Genomic DNA, 17,171 nt, shown 5'->3' on the forward strand with positions numbered 1-17,171 from the left:
ATACAGTATATAAAACACAAGGCTCTGATGTATACCATTGACATAAAATGGCATATGTCACTCTATGGGTTCCTTTGTGAAAAGAAAAACGAGTATAAAATATACTGCACAATATTTGTTTTTAGTGAGGTTCTGTCACGTCTGTCAGAGGCCAAATTCTCAAAAAGTCTGCCTCAGACGGAGTTAGCACAAGTACGGATGGGCGAACCTGAATGGTAAAGTTTGGGGTCCGTACCGCACACCTAGTGTTTTAGCAAGTATTGGCATGGCTGTGATTGGCCAGCGCAATATGTAAAAAAAAAAAAAAGTGGTGTCCCATAATAATAATAATAATAATTTTTATTTATATAGCGCCAACATATTCCGCAGCACTTTACAATTAAGCGGGGACATGTACAGACAATAAATTCAATACAAGTTAAGACAATTCAAACAATGACATTAGGAGTGAGGTCCCTGCTCGCAAGCTTACAATCTACAAGGAAATGGGGGGACACAGTAGGTGAGAAATGCTTGTTAATTCAGGTCTGGCAATTATAATAGGGATTTTCATATAAAGCTGCATGATCCGGTCATCAGCCCGTGTGTTTAAGTGCAATAGACAAGTATCAAGTGCAGTTATCATGTGCATGAAGGGTGTGGAGACAGATGAATAGTAGGGTGCAGATTCAGAATAATATTTGGAAGGAGGGAACAGGGCAAAGTTAGCTTGCTGAGTAGTTGATGTGATAGGCTTCTTTGAAGAGATGGGTTTTCAAAGCGCGCTTGAATAGGTCAGGGCTAGGTATCAGTCTGATCGTCTGGGGAAGTGCATTCCAGAGAGCTGGAGCAGCACGAGAGAAGTCTTGGAGACGGAGGTGCGAGGTTCGGATTACGGGGGATGTTAGTCTTAGGTCATTTGTAGAACGGAGGGCACGTGTAGGGCGATAGACAGAGATGAGAGAGGAGATATAAGGCGGTGCAGAACAGTGGAGAGCTTTGTGGGTGAGAGAGATGAATTTATACTGGACCCTGTAGCGAATAGGTAGCCAGTGTAATGACTGGCACAAGATGGAGGCATCGGTGAAGCGGCTGGACAGAAATATGACCCTGGCTGCCGCATTCAAGATGGATTGGAGAGGAGAAAGTTTGGTAAGAGGGAGACCGATCAGAAGAGAGTTGCAGTAGTCCAGACGAGAATGAATAAGAGCGACAGTAAGAGTCTTAGCAGTTTCAAAGGTGAGAAAAGGTCGGATTCTGGAGATGTTTTTAAGATGCAGGTGACAAGAGCGACTGAGTGATCGGATGTACGGAGTAAAGGAAAGTTCAGTGTCGAATATGACCCCAAGACAGCGGGCATGCTGCTTGGGAGTTATGGTTGAACCCTCCAGGGTTATTTCGATGTTAGGTAGAGTGAGGTTAGTAGAGGGGAGAAACACAAGAAGTTCAGTTTTAGAGAGATTTAGTTTCAGATAGAGGGAGGACATGATGCTAGAGACAGCAGACAGACAATCCTTGGTATTTTGAATTAGGGTAGGGGTGATGTCAGGGGAAGAAGTGTATAATTGGGTGTCATCAGCATAGAGATGATACTGGAACCCAAATCTGCTGATTGTTTGTCCAATAGGGGCAGTGTATAAAGAGAAGAGGAGGGGGCCTAGGACTGAGCCCTGCGGGACCCCGATAGTAAGGGGACGAGAAGAGGAAGAGGAGCCGGAAAAAGATACAGTGAAGGAGCGGTCAGAGAGGTAGGAGGAGAACCAGGAGAGGGCTGTGTCCTTGAGGCCTATAGAGCGGAGCATAGTGAGGAGGAGCTGGTGATCCACAGTGTCAAATGCGGCAGAGAGATCCAGGAGAATCAGCAGGGAGCAATGACCTTTCGATTTAGCTGTTATTAAATCATTAGAGACTTTAGTGAGGGCAGTTTCAGTAGAGTGTAAAGAGCGGAAACCAGATTGTAAGGGGTCGAGAAGAGAGTTATCCGAGAGATAGCGGATTAGACGGGAGTGGACCAGGCGTTCCAGGAGTTTAGAGATGAAGGGAAGGTTAGAGACAGGTCTGTAGTCAGCAGTGCAGTTCTGGTCCAGGGATGGTTTTTTCAGTAAAGGGGTTATGATGGCATGTTTAAATGAGGAGGGAAATATACCTGAAGAAAGAGAGAGGTTAAATATTTTAGTCAGGTGAGTGGTGACCACTGGTGAGAGAGACTGCAGGAGCTGTGAAGGAATAGGGTCACTGTTGCAGGTTGTAGGCCGAGCAGAAGCGAGGAGCTTGGAAACTTCTTCTTCTGAAACAGGCTCAAAGATGTCTAGTGAGCTTGAGGTGCGGCAGGGAAGGGGATCCAGGCACTGAGGAGATAGGGCTGAGATATCCTGATGGATGTGGTTGATTTTTTCTAGGAAATAAGTGGCCAGATCCTCACCGCTGAGGTTGGTGATGGGGGCCTGTACTTTAGGTTTCAGGAGGGAGTTTAAGGTTTCAAAAAGTCGTCTTGGGTTGTTGGATAGTGAGGTGATGAGGGTGGTGAAGTAGGATTGTTTGGCCAGATGAAGGGCAGAGTTATAGGTTTTGAGCATGAACTTATAGTGGATGAAGTCTTCTGCTAAGAGAGATTTTCTCCACTGCCGCTCTGCACACCTCGAGCAGCGCTGAAGAGAGCGTGTTTGCGTTGTGTGCCAGGGCTGCTTTTGTCTGTGTCGGGTCTTTCTGCGTATAGAAGGTGCTGCTTCATCTAGGGCATTCTTCAGTGTATTATTGAAGTGTGACAATGCTATGTCTGGACAGGAGAGGGTGGAGATGGGGGCTAAAGATGTGTGGAGATTGTCCCTAAGCTGTTGGGTATTAATGGTACGTGTATTCCGATAAGTGTGGTAAGTGGGGGTGTCCCGGGTGAGGAGACAATTCTTGACAGAGAAGGAAAGAAGGTTGTGGTCCGAGAGCGGGAGAGGTGAATTAGTAAAGTTGTGCAGCGAGCCGGGACGGGAGAAAACCAGGTCCAGAGTATTCCCGTCCTCATGTGTAGGAGAATTAGTAAACTGTGAGAGGCCGAATGAAGAAGTTAGAGAAAGAAGATGAGAGGCAGACTGGGAGAGCGGATCATTGATGGGGATGTTAAAGTCTCCCATGATGAGGGTGGGGATGTCACAGGACAGAAAGTGAGTAAGCCAGGTGGTGAAGTGGTCTAGAAACTGGCGGGAGGAGCCTGGAGGGCGATAAACGACCGCCACTCGTAAGGAGAAGGGCTTAAAGAGTCTGATGGCGTGGACTTCAAAGGAAGGAAATGTAAGTGATGGAACCGGGGGGATGACCTGGAAAGCACATTGTGATGAAAGGAGCAAACCAACACCTCCACCCTGTCTGTTCTCAGGTCTGGGGGTATGTGAAAATTTCAGCCCACCAAACGAGAGAGCGGCAGCAGCGGTGGTGTCTGAATGCTGGATCCAGGTTTCTGTAATAGCCAGAAGGTTAAGGGAATTAGAGAGAAAAAGATCGTGAATGTAAGTCAGTTTGTTACACACAGACCGTGCATTCCAGAGAGCACATTGGAAAGTGAGAGGAGAAGGCATGCACTGAATGTTAATAAGATTAGCAGGGTTTCTATATGCAGCTGGAGGAGAGTAATGTATGCTGGTGGAGGGAGGCCCAGGGTTGGGGGAGATGTCACCTGCAACTATTAAAAGGAGAAAAAACAGAAAAAGCAGGTGGTGGGATGATTTGTATGAACGTTTTGAGTGCTGCATGGAGGTTTTGGATGGTTTGGTGTGGGTAAGAAATGTCAATAGAGCCTCAGAGTTAAACATGGGAGAGGGGAAAAGGGAGGGGTGGATATGCAGAGAGTGCACAGAATGTGTAAAAGGGCAGGCGAGTTGTTAAAAAGCAGAAGTGAAGACAAATAAGCAGCAGGTTGATATGATCAATGCATATTTAGTACAACTGACCAAGAAGCAAGCGTGCATGAAAAACTTATGCACCTTACCTGTCTCCTGCCCTGTCCAACTGCATTGTCTAACTGCAAAACACTTTATCCTGTTGCACTTAATCTGTTGCACGCGTGCTATCCCAGCCAGAGCTAAATATATATGAAATGAAATGTCTGCTAGCTTCAGCCACCAAAAGGCCACAATCAGTAATTAACCAATTAGCACAAGGCCAGAGCAGGCATTACTATGCAGGGTAAATAACTAATGCTGGACAAGGCCATCAAACTGAGAAAGGGAAAAAAAAAAAAAAAAAAAAAAAAACACACCTTTCTACACTTCAAAGCAGAAACCAAATAGAAAAAAATAAAGACCCACCACAGGAGTGATGGAATGAAATACCATAAAAATATCTGGCACTATATGATGCAGTTCACACTTGTCAGACAGCACACATGGATGATGGAATGAAATACCATAAAAATATCTGGCACTATATGATGCAGTTCACACTTGTCAGACAGCACACATGGATGATGGAATGAAATACCATAAAAATATCTGGCACTATATGATGCAGTTCACACTTGTCAGACAGCACACATGGATGATGGAATGAAATACCATAAAAATATCTGGCACTATATGATGCAGTTCACACTTGTCAGACAGCACACATGGATGATGGAATGAAATACCATAAAAATATCTGGCACTATATGATGCAGTTCACACTTGTCAGACAGCATACATGGATGATGGAATGAAATACCATAAAAATATCTGGCACTATATGATGCAGTTCACACTTGTCAGACAGCACACATGGATGATGGAATGAAATACCATAAAAATATCTGGCACTATATGATGCAGTTCACACTTGTCAGACAGCACACATGGATGATGGAATGAAATACCATAAAAATATCTGGCACTATATGATGCAGTTCACACTTGTCAGACAGCACACATGGATGATGGAATGAAATACCATAAAAATATCTGGCACTATATGATGCAGTTCACACTTGTCAGACAGCACACATGGATGATGGAATGAAATACCACAGGAGTGATGGAATGAAATACCATAAAAATATCTGGCACTATATGATGCAGTTCACACTTGTCAGACAGCACACATGGATGATGGAATGAAATACCATAAAAATATCTGGCACTATATGATGCAGTTCACACTTGTCAGACAGCACACATGGATGATGGAATGAAATACCTGTGTGAAGAAGAGAAGAGAGGAACATCAGCTTCAATGCATTGTCTAACTGCAAAACACTTTATCCTGTTGCACTTAATCTGTTGCACGCGTAAGCCCGCACGCGTGCTATCCCAGCCAGAGCTAAATATATATGTATATATATATGTCCCATGTAATTTTGATAACAAGCGCAGGTAAAACAGACAGCCCGCGGCTGTCAGTGTGTTCTGGACAACAATACCCATGGCCCCTTCCCAGCCTATTAATGTCAGCCCACAGCTGTCTGCTTAGCCTTTCCTGGTTATTAATAATAGGAAGGACCCTACGTCATTTTTTGGAAGGTCCTCCCTTTTTAATAACCAGTAAAGGATAAGCAGACAGCTGTGAGATGATATTAATAGCCTGGGAAGCTCCATGTCTATTGCCCGCTTCCCAGAATAATAACACCCGCCACTAGCTGTCTGCTTTCACTCAGCTGGTTATTAAAGATAAGTGAGACCCACACCATCTTTTTCTTTTATTTATTTATTAGCTAAATACATGTACAGCAAGCTACACATGTAGTGCACTAATTATATATTTCACTCACATCTTTCTAACTATGCACAGGTGCCGGCTGGTGAATACTCTCATCAGCGTCGCCTGCTCTCGCTGCTATCAGAGAATGGGGTCCGTGCGTGTTCGCAATCAATTATGGGCACCGTACTGGTACCTGATGCGTTGATCCTTGTCTAATACACTTACTTGTTTTATGAATAGACATCATTTGTTTTATACAGCTATATTTGAACATATATGTTAAAAATCTTGGTCTGTTTGATATTATCTTAATTGTCTTAATTGTATTCTGACCCTAGCCTTGACCTACTGTATATAAGAAAGGGGGAGCTGTGATGTCACCCATTATGAATGGTGGATACTGTGTTATCAGCTGTATATACAGGTGATATCGAACACTGTAATTCATCCTATGATGATAATGAGACTGCTGAAAAGCAAGTATAAATATGAAATTACACATCCAGTGTGAAAATTGCAGGATTTCAATTTATGTTATACAGATTGTGATATGAATTTTTTTTTTTTAAATAAAACAATCAAAAATTAACAAAAACATGATTTGATTATACTTTCACTTTAAGTTTAAGCTATGGGGCCTCCTTATTCTTAATGACACCCAGCTTTCATAGAAAGAAACAAAAAAAAGCTGCCAAAAGCGAAGAGGACGTTTTCTTTTTAAATGATCTAGAAGATGATCTAACAGGGTAATCTGCAGTCCTATGTAAAACTAAGTACAATATCAAGGTGTAAGCTCTGCTACATCTGCAGTTCTTGTTATAAAACTTTCAAAAAGTAAAATTCTCTGCTGAATCTTTTTTCCCCTATAGTTATGAATGTCACCATGTCCCGCACAATGTTTTGTGCTGGTGTAATAATTAAGCATTTTCTTATAATGAAGATTGAAAACGAGCTAACTCCCGCTATTGGAGACGGCCTGGAAATTAGCAATGCACGCCGCTGTCGTTACGTCTCTACTGGAATAATTAAACCCTTCCGAGCTCCTGCGAGCCGGATTCAGACAAGCTCTTCTTTTCTCGTGACTGCAGGCTCGGCAGAAACGTGGGACAAGCTGTGATTTTGTTTTCAAATCGGAAAAAGGTGCAATTTTCCTGTAGGAGGAAAGTAATGAGATGATTTTGTAAAATTAAATGAAGGGAAAAGAATGCCTCTTCTTTAAATGTTGAGAGATATGTATTATTAGCCTATACATAAAATATATCCGTCTGAGGAATGTTCTGCCACGCAGAATGCACATGGTCTCAGCGCAGTGTGCGGGTCATGGTAGAACGTTTGGGCCACGCAGGCTGCTCACAGTATCATGAGCTACATGTAGCCTGATGTCATGTTGGAACATGGCTCCCGGGACACTTTGGAGAAATGGCCGCACCACTGGTTCACGTGGACCTGTCTGATGGAAAAAGGCAAATGTAAAATGTGCAGTGTACAATGCTTGACTGTATCTTGTAGATATGTATGGGGAAAACAGCTAGAATTACTTAGAGACAGTGAAATACAGAGTTTTGGCCACTAGATAGAGGCACAGTACAGTGAGCAAAGGACCCAACAGCAAGTGAAGCTAGGACACACAAAGTCATGGTGGTCGGAGTTACGAGGACTGAGAAGGGGAATTCCAAAGGAAGGGAATAAAAGGAGGGAGAGTCCCAGGGTTGGAGAGACAGTCGGGGGGGGGGTGTCCCTGACAGGACAGCTGCAGACAGAGGACGCGGTGAGAGGTACCCAGGCCAGTGTGCAGGAGCTGTTGTAATGCTGTGGATGTCGGAGAAGACAACCAATAAAGAGGACCTGATTGAACTTCTATCTGCTTCTGACTCGGGTCTCGTCATCCTGTTCGTGACGCCAAGTTGGGGCGACCCAACTTGGCGTCATGAACAGGATGACGAGACCCGATACCATCGTTGTTCTGTGCGCTTGAGATTTATTGGACTTTACACTTTTGAAAATGTGCAGAAGACCTAATTTGATAGACTGTAAAATGGACATTAGAAATGGCCGCTGGCGTGGAGAAGAAGGGCGTGAAGAGATGGGAGGTCCTAGGAAAAGACCGCGAAGAGTCTTGGGCCTCCCCTGCCTGAATTGCTATGTGACAGCAACATGGCCCACCCCCCGAGGGGTTCGTATACTGGCTTGGTATGAAGGCGCTGGAAGAAGACGCCGCGTCCGGAAGGAGGGGCAGAAGAAGCCAGTGGCGGGAAAGGGGCCGAGGCAGGAAGAAGAACGCCAGAACGCCATGATGGAAAAAGAAGAGAAGTCAGAAGAACAGGGGGAGGAGAGGCCACTTGCTCCCAGGCCGCCCCTACGGAGGCTGCGACCGCTGACTCATCCCCAGCAGCGGCCGCCGCCGCCTCACAACCGATATTGCCATTGGGTGAGCCCCTTCCGGAGGAGATATATGCGGGCGCTAGAGCAGAATGGAGGTCTGGGACCGCGTTCCCGCCTGGACCGGGCGCGATTGTGCCAACCTCCACCAACGACTCCGGCCGAGACTGACCTGGCCCCGGCTCGAACCCAACTGCGGTCCATTCCATACTTCGGGAGTTGCAGCTGCAGCCATCTACCAACAGGCACCATAGCCAGATCCGCATCTGGAAACGCCAGGTACGATTACCGCCCTGGGTCTGACCCTAGTTTTGGGAGTGGAACCCACAAACAGGAATGGCCCAATTGACCTTCGATGGCGACCCCGGGCTACAGTGCTGTCAGCAGAGGTCCCGATGGACACAGCAGAATCGGATTCAGAGGAACCAGCGACAACACCGGCGGTGGCAGAAATACCTGCAACAGTAGCCGACATGCCGTCTCCACAAGCAGTTGATGTTTCATGGCCCTTTCCATTACTCCAACCAGTCCCTATCTCACCCTGTGGGAGGCAGAGTACATCCGTTTTTCCAGAAACCAGAATCAAGATGAAGTCATTACATCTGGTAGAAGTTCCAGGTCAGCTTCCAGAACCCCAGGAGGGGATCAGCACTAAAGTTTCCTCAAAAAGTCTCTTTACCCAGGAGGGTTTGTTTGCACCAGTTGTGCATTTTTGTTTATCATGCTTCTATTTTTCTGGTAGCCCTTTTTGTTGCCTAATATGATTGGCAGCGTTGTTTTCTGATTGGAACTGAGGAGATCATGGACGCTGTATGATCCAAAACTTTTTTGTAAATAGTTTGCACCTATTTAGGTGCTCTCTCTTGGTTTTACATATAGGCACTTTGCAAAGATAATGTTCTGCATGGACACTTTTCGAAGATGATAATGTGTTTTATAAGAGTATTAGTAACTGAGAAATAGCTTCTATAGAAGAATTAGGAATGTCTGATATAGAGATGAGCAATTTGAATAAAGAATTGAAAGTGACAGGTGACGGACCAGGAATTTGTGGTCAGCGTCTTGCGTCAGGAGAAAGAAAGGAAAAAATAATAGGGAAAATGTGTTACAGAATATAGCACTTTTGAATTAAGGAAAAATTTGCACTGTTTAACTTAGAATTTTAGATAGAATTGTTGGTAACGTTCAAGATGAGTACCTCCTATACTAGGAAGCTTAGTATAAGAAAAGTTTGTTCTGCATTGCAAAATTTTTGTATGTTTCTTTGCTGTCAACTTTGTTTAACTTGCAGCCCGCGGACGTGCTGTGTTTAATGGGGGGTATGTGGCGCCCTTGAGGCTCAGTCGCGACAGAGGTACTGCACCTTCTCCTAAGGTGCGGTGCCCCACCATCCTGGTAAGTTGGGGACTCCTTTCCACGCTCCAACACTCGCACCCCACACAACAGGGTAGTTCTGCACATCACATTGAGGTCCTCTCTTTTCCTATATATTAGGAGCACCTCTGGTGGTTCCCTGCATGGAACACTGGATGTGTTGGGAGGTGGGTGGAGTTTAGATCCATATAAAAGGTTGGGAAGGTTTAGAATTGCAGGTTCAGTCTGACAGAAGGTCGGCAGAGTAGGAAGTCACTCAGTAAGAAGTGAGGATCCCTGGAAGAAGGGATGGAGGAAGGAGTGCTGCAGCTGCCTCAGTGACCTGAGCCAGCTGGCACGGGAAAGTAAGGAAGATGGAGAGACGTAGAACTGTAACCTAAGCATCCATAGGAAGGAGAGACAAGTATGGAACAAAGGAGTAGAGAACAGAGAGGAGACGTGGGTTGGAAGAAGAACCCTGCCTATAGGTTCTCAGCGCAAGGCCTGGGCCCGGTCCCCGAGGTTGTATGGACACTTATGGTTCTGCAGCAGACACCGGTGGAGTAGTTGGCTGTAAATGCATTACTCCCATCCAAGACTTGAGGCACAACAGCAGCTTGGATAGAGAGCCGGGAGTGAGGCGTCCCCGAAGCAGGCTACAGCTGTCTGCCGTGCAAGTAAAGTTCTAGGAACATCTAGTTAGGAGGCATTCCAGGGTTACTAAGTACTGGAGTGCTTCACACCACAAGGCGCATTGGAGGAGTCGTTCAGGAAAGGTACATGTTGGCGGAGTGTTGGAGAGGGGGGCCCTGACTTGCCCGGGAGGTTGATTGAGTCTTTACCCCGGAGGACACGGCACAGAGGCAGGCACCAGTGTGTACCACGAACTGTGAGTAAAGCTTTGAAACTGCAAGCTCTGGTGTCCTCCATTCCTTCGTTGCTAACACCTTCAGCACCGCTACATCTGGGTACCAGCATCCACACCATCCTGCACTTCTCCAGATCCATTGCACCTACACTGCCCTGGGACTACAGCTCCACCTGTGGGGAGCTACACCATCCTTGCTGCACTACACCATCAGTCCCAGCGGATCTGCATGCAGCGTCGGCTTAACACCTCCCTTGCCGAACACCACAGGTGGCGTCACGAACTATTATCCCATTATCTATCAAAAACAACCTTGATATTGGGCGCCCAGGGCCACGGACCGGGTCACCGCCGCTGTGACACATCCCCCTGACACCGGCCCGGTACCGAGTACCCCACGGCCCTGGGAGGGTGACCCATACAGTACATAACTAAAGCATAAGAGCATGGTCCTGCTGGCCTCATTATCCACAACTGCTTTTGGTTCACATGCCACTCGAGAAATTCTCAAGTTCTGTAACTTGCCATTGAGTGTATTTTTTTCAGTGGATGGTTCAACTTCATCAGCATTCTACCAACTCTTTAGGAGCAGGAACTTCCTTTACTCGAAATCTCTGCATGCATTGCTCCGGCCATTGCCAAATTAATGCTCTGAACTGAATGCCTGTGTCTCTATTATGCCTGTATACAGGTTAACACCAGCGGAGCAGGAGCAGAGACACAGAGCACCTCTTCCATTTTCTATAATCCATTTTGAGTATGTGCTTCTCTAGGACTTAAAGGTGATCTGACACCATATTTTTGATACCCCATCTGAGAGCAGTAAGATGTAGAGGCTAAGACCCTGATTCCAGCGATGTGTCATTTACTGGGCTGCTTCCTGCAGTTTTGATTAAATACTGTTTTATCTGCTGCACATCTAGCAGCTCTCTGAATGCTAAGCACTGTATAACTTGACAGCATTTGTGTACACAGTCAAGGGGATAAGGGGATATTGGGCACATATGTAAAGTCTGCCCTCATCCGGCTTCCATGGAGCACCAGACTGGACGCCACTTCAGCACTTTTTTTGCATTAGTGGCCAATGGTTGTGTTCGGCTTGTGCGTCGTCGCTTTTCCAGAGCGCAAGTCCAATGTAAAAAAATCCCAAAAGTGAACAGACCCTTACAGTCACACACACGATGCCCTTTTTCATCTTCATTAATTAAATATTCTCCCCCAATCTGTCAGAGAATTCCCGTTAGATGCGGCAGGTGTTCACTATTTGGGAAGTAGATCTGTTCCCGGCGGAGCAAGACTTGTTGCCTACATTACACGGCGCTCGATAATGTTTCAATTAATGTTAAACGGAATATTCAAAATGTCTGCAGACCATTTAGCGAGGAGCTCAGGCCAGATGATGGATATGGGAGGGGGTCCTGTAGTGGGCGCGCGTCCCCCCTAGATGTGCCGGACGCGCACCATACGTGAAATCTAATAAGTTTTGGCTGATACATTCTCCTTTGCTTTATGTTTTCCTTGCTGGTAACCCAAATCTTAAATAAATCCATTTGTGGCCCGTGGGGACTGCGGACGGCTGTTGCTGCGGCCTCTTACCCACATGTGTCTGCTGTCCGCCATTGACATCTGCATCTCTGACCTGCCTGTGAACTCTTTATCGCCAGTGCTGGTCTCTATTCAGCTCTGATTCATTTACAGTGCCGCAGGATGACGTACAGTACAGATGTAGCAGAGCTGAGTTGTCAGATGGAAATCGCTAACTTTGGCTCAACTTTGTGAAATTACATTTTGTGATACAACGCAGATGTAGCAGAGCTGAGTTGTCAGAAGTCACTAACTTTGGCTCAGCTCCATGAAATGACATTATGTAGCAGAGCTGAGTTGTCAGATGAAACTGAGCCACACTTGGCACAATTATTTAATGATGTACCGTACAAAACTGATGCTGCGGAGCTGAGTTGTGAGATGGATCGTGTTAGTTACATCTCTAGGCTCAGGCACGTTAGTTGTTACCGTCCCTCTATATATGTGCCCCAGGTGCCCCCTCCCAGGTAATCATTGCAGTGTGCTGTGCATCACAGATGTGGCAGAGCTAAGATGTCAACTGAGGCAGAACTACATGATCAATTCACAATCGCAAAATATGGTGCTTAGTACAGATCTAGCAGTCCTGAGCAGTCTGCATTGTACAGACATAGCAGAGCTGAGTCGTCAGATGAGACAGGAATACATCAGGGGTAATTTATGATACCACAGTGTGTTATGTACAGATGTAGCAACGATGAGCTGTCAGATGTGTTATATATACTCCTATTCATTGGAGTACAGATGTAGCAGAGTCGAGTTGTGAAACTAAACAGTGCAACATTTGGCACAACTTCCGCTATTACAATGTGTTATGCAGTACAGATGTAGCAGAGCACAACTGTAATATGTAGAAGTGTTACACTTGGCACATAGTGATATGCCGCACAGATGGAGTGCAGCTGAGTAGTCAGATGCTTTGGTGCTACATTTGACTCGTGATATCCCAATATGCTATTGTAAGGAGGTAGCTGAGAACCCCATTGCTTCTCCTCTCACCTGTGTGCTGGTCCAGTGCACTTCACTGTATTAATGTTATGTACCTGTATGTTACTGTATTAGTGTGCTGTCTCTGCAATGTTCCTATACAGTTGTGCTCAAAAGTTTACATACCCCGGCAGAATTTTTGCTTTCTTGGCCTTTTTTCAGAGAATATTAATGATAACACCAAAACTTTTTCTCCACTCATGGTTATTGGTCGGGTGATGCCATTTATTGTCAAACTACTGTGCTTTCTCTTTTTAAATCATAATGACAACCCAAAACATCCAAATGACCCTGATCAAAAGTTCACATACCCCATTTCTTAATACCGTGTATTGCCCCTTCTTACATCAATGACAGCTTGAAGTCTTTTATGATAGTTGCGGATGAGGTTCTTTATTTTCTCAGATGGTAAAGCTGCCCACTCTTCCTGACAAAAAGCTTCCAGTTCCTGGAAATTACTGGGCTGTGTAGCATGAACTGCGCGCTTGAGATCTCCCCAGAGTGGCTCAATGATATTGAGGTCAGGAGACTGAGATGGCCACTCCAGAACCTTCACTTTGTTCTGCTGTAGCCAATGACAGGTCAACTTGGCCTTGTGGTTTGGGTCGTTGTCATGTTTGAACGTCCAAGTACGTCCCATGAGCAGCTTCCGGGCTGATGAGTGCAAATTTGCCTCCAGTATTTGCTGATAACATTCTGCATTCATCTTTCCTTCAACTTTGACCAAGTTTCTTGTACCTTTGTAGCTCACACATCCCCAAAACATCAGCGATCCACCTCTGACCTTTACAGTAGGAATGGTGTTCCTTTCATCATAGGCCTCTCTCCAAATGTAATGTTTATGGATGTGGCCAAAAAGTTCAATTTTGGTCTCATCACTCCAAATTACCTTGTTCCAGAAGTTTTGAGGCTTGTCTCTGTACTGTTTTGCGTATTGTAGATGAGATACTTTGTGGCATTTGTGTAGTAATGGCTTTCTTCTGGCGACTCGACCATGCAGCCCATTTTTCTTCAAGTTTCTCCTAATTGTGCATCTTGAAACAGCCATACTGCTAGTTTTCAGAGAGTCCTGCATTTCAGCTCATGTTATTTATGGGTTTTTTTTTTTGCATCCCGAACAATTTTCCTGGCAGTTGTGGACAACATTTTTGTTGGTCTACCTGACCGCGGTTTTGTTTTTACAGAGCCCCTGATTTTCCATTTGTTAATCACAGTTTGAATGCTGCTGACTGGCATTATCAATTTGTTGGATATCTTTTTGCATCCCTTTCCAGTTTTATACAGTTCAACTATCTTTTCCCATAGGTCCGTTGACAATTCTTTTGCTTTCCCTGTGACTCACAATCCATAAACGTCAGTGGCTGGAAGAAAGATGCAAGAGTCTGTCTGGATCCCAGAAACTCACTTAGCTTTTATGCACACGCACTGATTACAACCAAACAGGTCACAGGTGAGGACGTTACCTTTAGTAGCCATTCAAACCCATTTGCATCAACTTTTGTGCAAGTTATGAGGCCAAAATCACCAGGGTATGTGAACTTTTGATCAGGGTCATTTGGACGTTTTGAGTTGTCATTTTGATTTTAAAAGAGAAAACACAGTAGTTTCACAATAAATGACTTCACCCAACCACTAACCATGAGTGGAGAAAAGGTTTTGGTGTTATCATTCCTTTTTTTCTGGAAAAAAAGGCCAATAAAGCAAAAATTCTGCTAGGGTGTGTAAACATTTGAGCACAACTGTATGTGTTAGAGGCAGGGCCAGCACATGTTAACTTTGTGGGCTGGATTTGCAGCCTCTTGGGAGCAGGAAGCTCCTGTTTCCTGCTCAGAGCCCAGGCAGGAATGCCTGAGGCAGGGTGTGTGTCACCGTCTGCGGCACAGGTGCGTCCCTGTCCGGAACAGAAGGAGCCCTCGTCTAGGGCATATGTGTGTCCCTGTCCGGGACAGAAGAGACCCCCGTTTGGGGTATAAATGTGTTCCCGTCTGGTACAGTGAGGACCCCGTTTGGGGTATAAGTGGATCCTTGTCTGGGACAGAAGGGACCCCTGGCTGGGGAGAATATTGGCTGCCAGGACTGTTGGGCACAGGGACTGGATATGTGCCCCACCAGAGACTTTGGCTCCGGAGAGCTTACTGAGAGTCATGGACTTTGCTGCTGTAGCCATTGCTGTGTCTAGGGACGGAATAGGAATCATCCGTCTCTTGTTTATTTCTATATCTTTATTATTAAAATACAAGTTGCAACTGTGGGGCCTTATCCAGTGTGAAGCATGGTTCATCCGGAGGAAGTCATCCCATTGTGGAGAACAGCTGCAGGACTGAGGTAACCCACTGTGACCAAGCGCTGGGATTAGAACTGACGTTTTATGTGCAAGGGGCCGGGGTGTGGACTGATTCTCACCCGCGACTACCACCCCGTGTCACCTTGTTACACTATCCTGAATAGATGTAGCAGAGCTGAGTATTCAGTTGTAGCGATCTGAAATTCATATATACGAGGTATGTGTTGTACTGTCCATTGATAATAAACATTGTGATCTGCCCTCAATTTTATTGGATTATTGCTAACCCAATTGCAAAAATGCACATTCTGGAGAATCCAAATTTTGGGTGAAATTCGAACAAATTTGATTAGCTTCCAATTGATTCTGCTTTTATCTGGCCTGTGAATCCCAATGTGTTAGAGCTTATTTGGTTGTCCATTTTTTTATCACGTAAGAGAAAAACGGTCCTGGATTCATCAGTGGTTTTGTTTAATTTCATCAGTTTTTCTCTGATGAGAAACAAAAAAAGTTTCCCCATCTCCTCTATCAGTCAATGGCATCCAAGCACAGTCTACTTTTTTTTTCTCAGACCCATAGACTTGCATTGACGATACTTGGATCAACATTGGATACGTTTCTGTGATTTTCGCTGAACCACTCAGTTCGCAATAAAAATTGCACATGTGAACAGGCTGTCTATTCCAGGGGTGCACAAACTTTCTGACCCAAGGGCCACACTGTCACACAATAAAACCGAAAAGGCTTTGTCATCTGAGATCTTTAGAGCATATCCACATTATAAAGTATTTCCAGTTTTAGGATTGCCCTCGTCCGGTATTCCAGCTAAGGCTAGTTTCACATTAGCGTTTTTTTGCGCAGCGCATCGTGCGCATAAAAAACGCAAAGAAAAACGCAAAACAAATGTGCGTTTTTTTTTCTTCATGCGCACGCTGATGCGTCAAAATAACGCAGTGTTACTTGCGTTTTACATGCGTTTTTGCATGCGGTTGCGTTTTTTATGCGCATGCGTTTTTAGGTGTGACATTTCACAATAGCAAAATCTTTGACCACCAATGGGTCACCAGTGGGCGTGTTTCATTGGAATGTTTTATAGACCCTGTACTGCTGAATTCATCAGATTTTGCTGCTGTTTCCGGTGTCAAGATGGACTTGCGTCTGGATAATTTCCGCTTCAAGCTGGATCTTGACATTGCGCTGTCTCAGGCGTATGTCTTTTGTTGCCAGCAAGAAAGGGAGAGGGAGAGACAGCAGAGACGGCAGCGGCGTAGGTTTTGGAGACATCCAATCATCGAACTCCGGCCAAGCCGTGGAGCATATCACACGCTGTACAGCGAGCTACAGGAAAACCCGGAGAAATTTGCTGACTATACACGGATGTCCCAGGAAAGCTTCCTTGACTTGCTGGGTATGGTTGAAGGAAACATCCGGAGAAGGGACACTCAGCTCCGGCGTGCCATTCCTCCCGAAGAAAGGCTCCTTGTCACCTTACGGTATGTATGTTGTTATGTTTGCATAATTTTTTTGGCTTTTTATTTTTTTTTTTTTTTGGTCCAAAAAATTAGGTTTTTTTTGGCTATTGATTTTTAACATTATTTTTGTGAAATTGCTTTTTTGCATAATGGTTTTTCTTCTGGCATGTACTAATCCCAAGCCTTTATAAAATGTTTTTTTGCTATGTTGTATTAAAAAAACATGCAAAATAGTTAGGCCATGTACTTTTTTATTTTCAGTGTTTTTAGTAATACCCAAGACAGAAATATAATTATTTTTTCTTTTTATGTTTGGCAGGTTCCTGGCAACTGGAGAGAGTCTTTCATCCCTGCATTTCCAGTACCGGCTGGGAATCTCAACTTTATCTGGGATTGTTGCCGACACCTGCAGGGCTCTGTGGGATGTTCTGTGTCCGGAGTTTCTGCCATTGCCCACTGCCGAAAAGTGGCTTCAAATATCGGAGAAATTCTGGGCAGTCTGCAATTTCCCGAACTGCCTAGGAGCGGTGGACGGGAAGCACATCCGCATCACAAAACCCGCAAGAAGTGGCTCCGAGTACTACAACTACAAGAAGTACTTTTCCAC

At 45.1% G+C, this 17,171-nt stretch overlaps 1 protein-coding gene across 2 annotated transcripts in view; it reads left to right on the top strand.

Moving 5' to 3' along the window:
- SORCS2 (sortilin related VPS10 domain containing receptor 2) overlaps positions 1 to 17,171 on the top strand; it is a 1,190,324-nt gene that overhangs the window by 426,749 nt on the left and 746,404 nt on the right. The window lies entirely within an intron of this gene.

The sequence above is a fragment of the Dendrobates tinctorius genome, unplaced genomic scaffold (genome assembly GCF_039654945.1).
Source record: "Dendrobates tinctorius isolate UK_male_01 unplaced genomic scaffold, ASM3965494v1 ptg000039l, whole genome shotgun sequence".
Classification (NCBI taxonomy): Eukaryota; Metazoa; Chordata; class Amphibia; order Anura; family Dendrobatidae; genus Dendrobates; species Dendrobates tinctorius.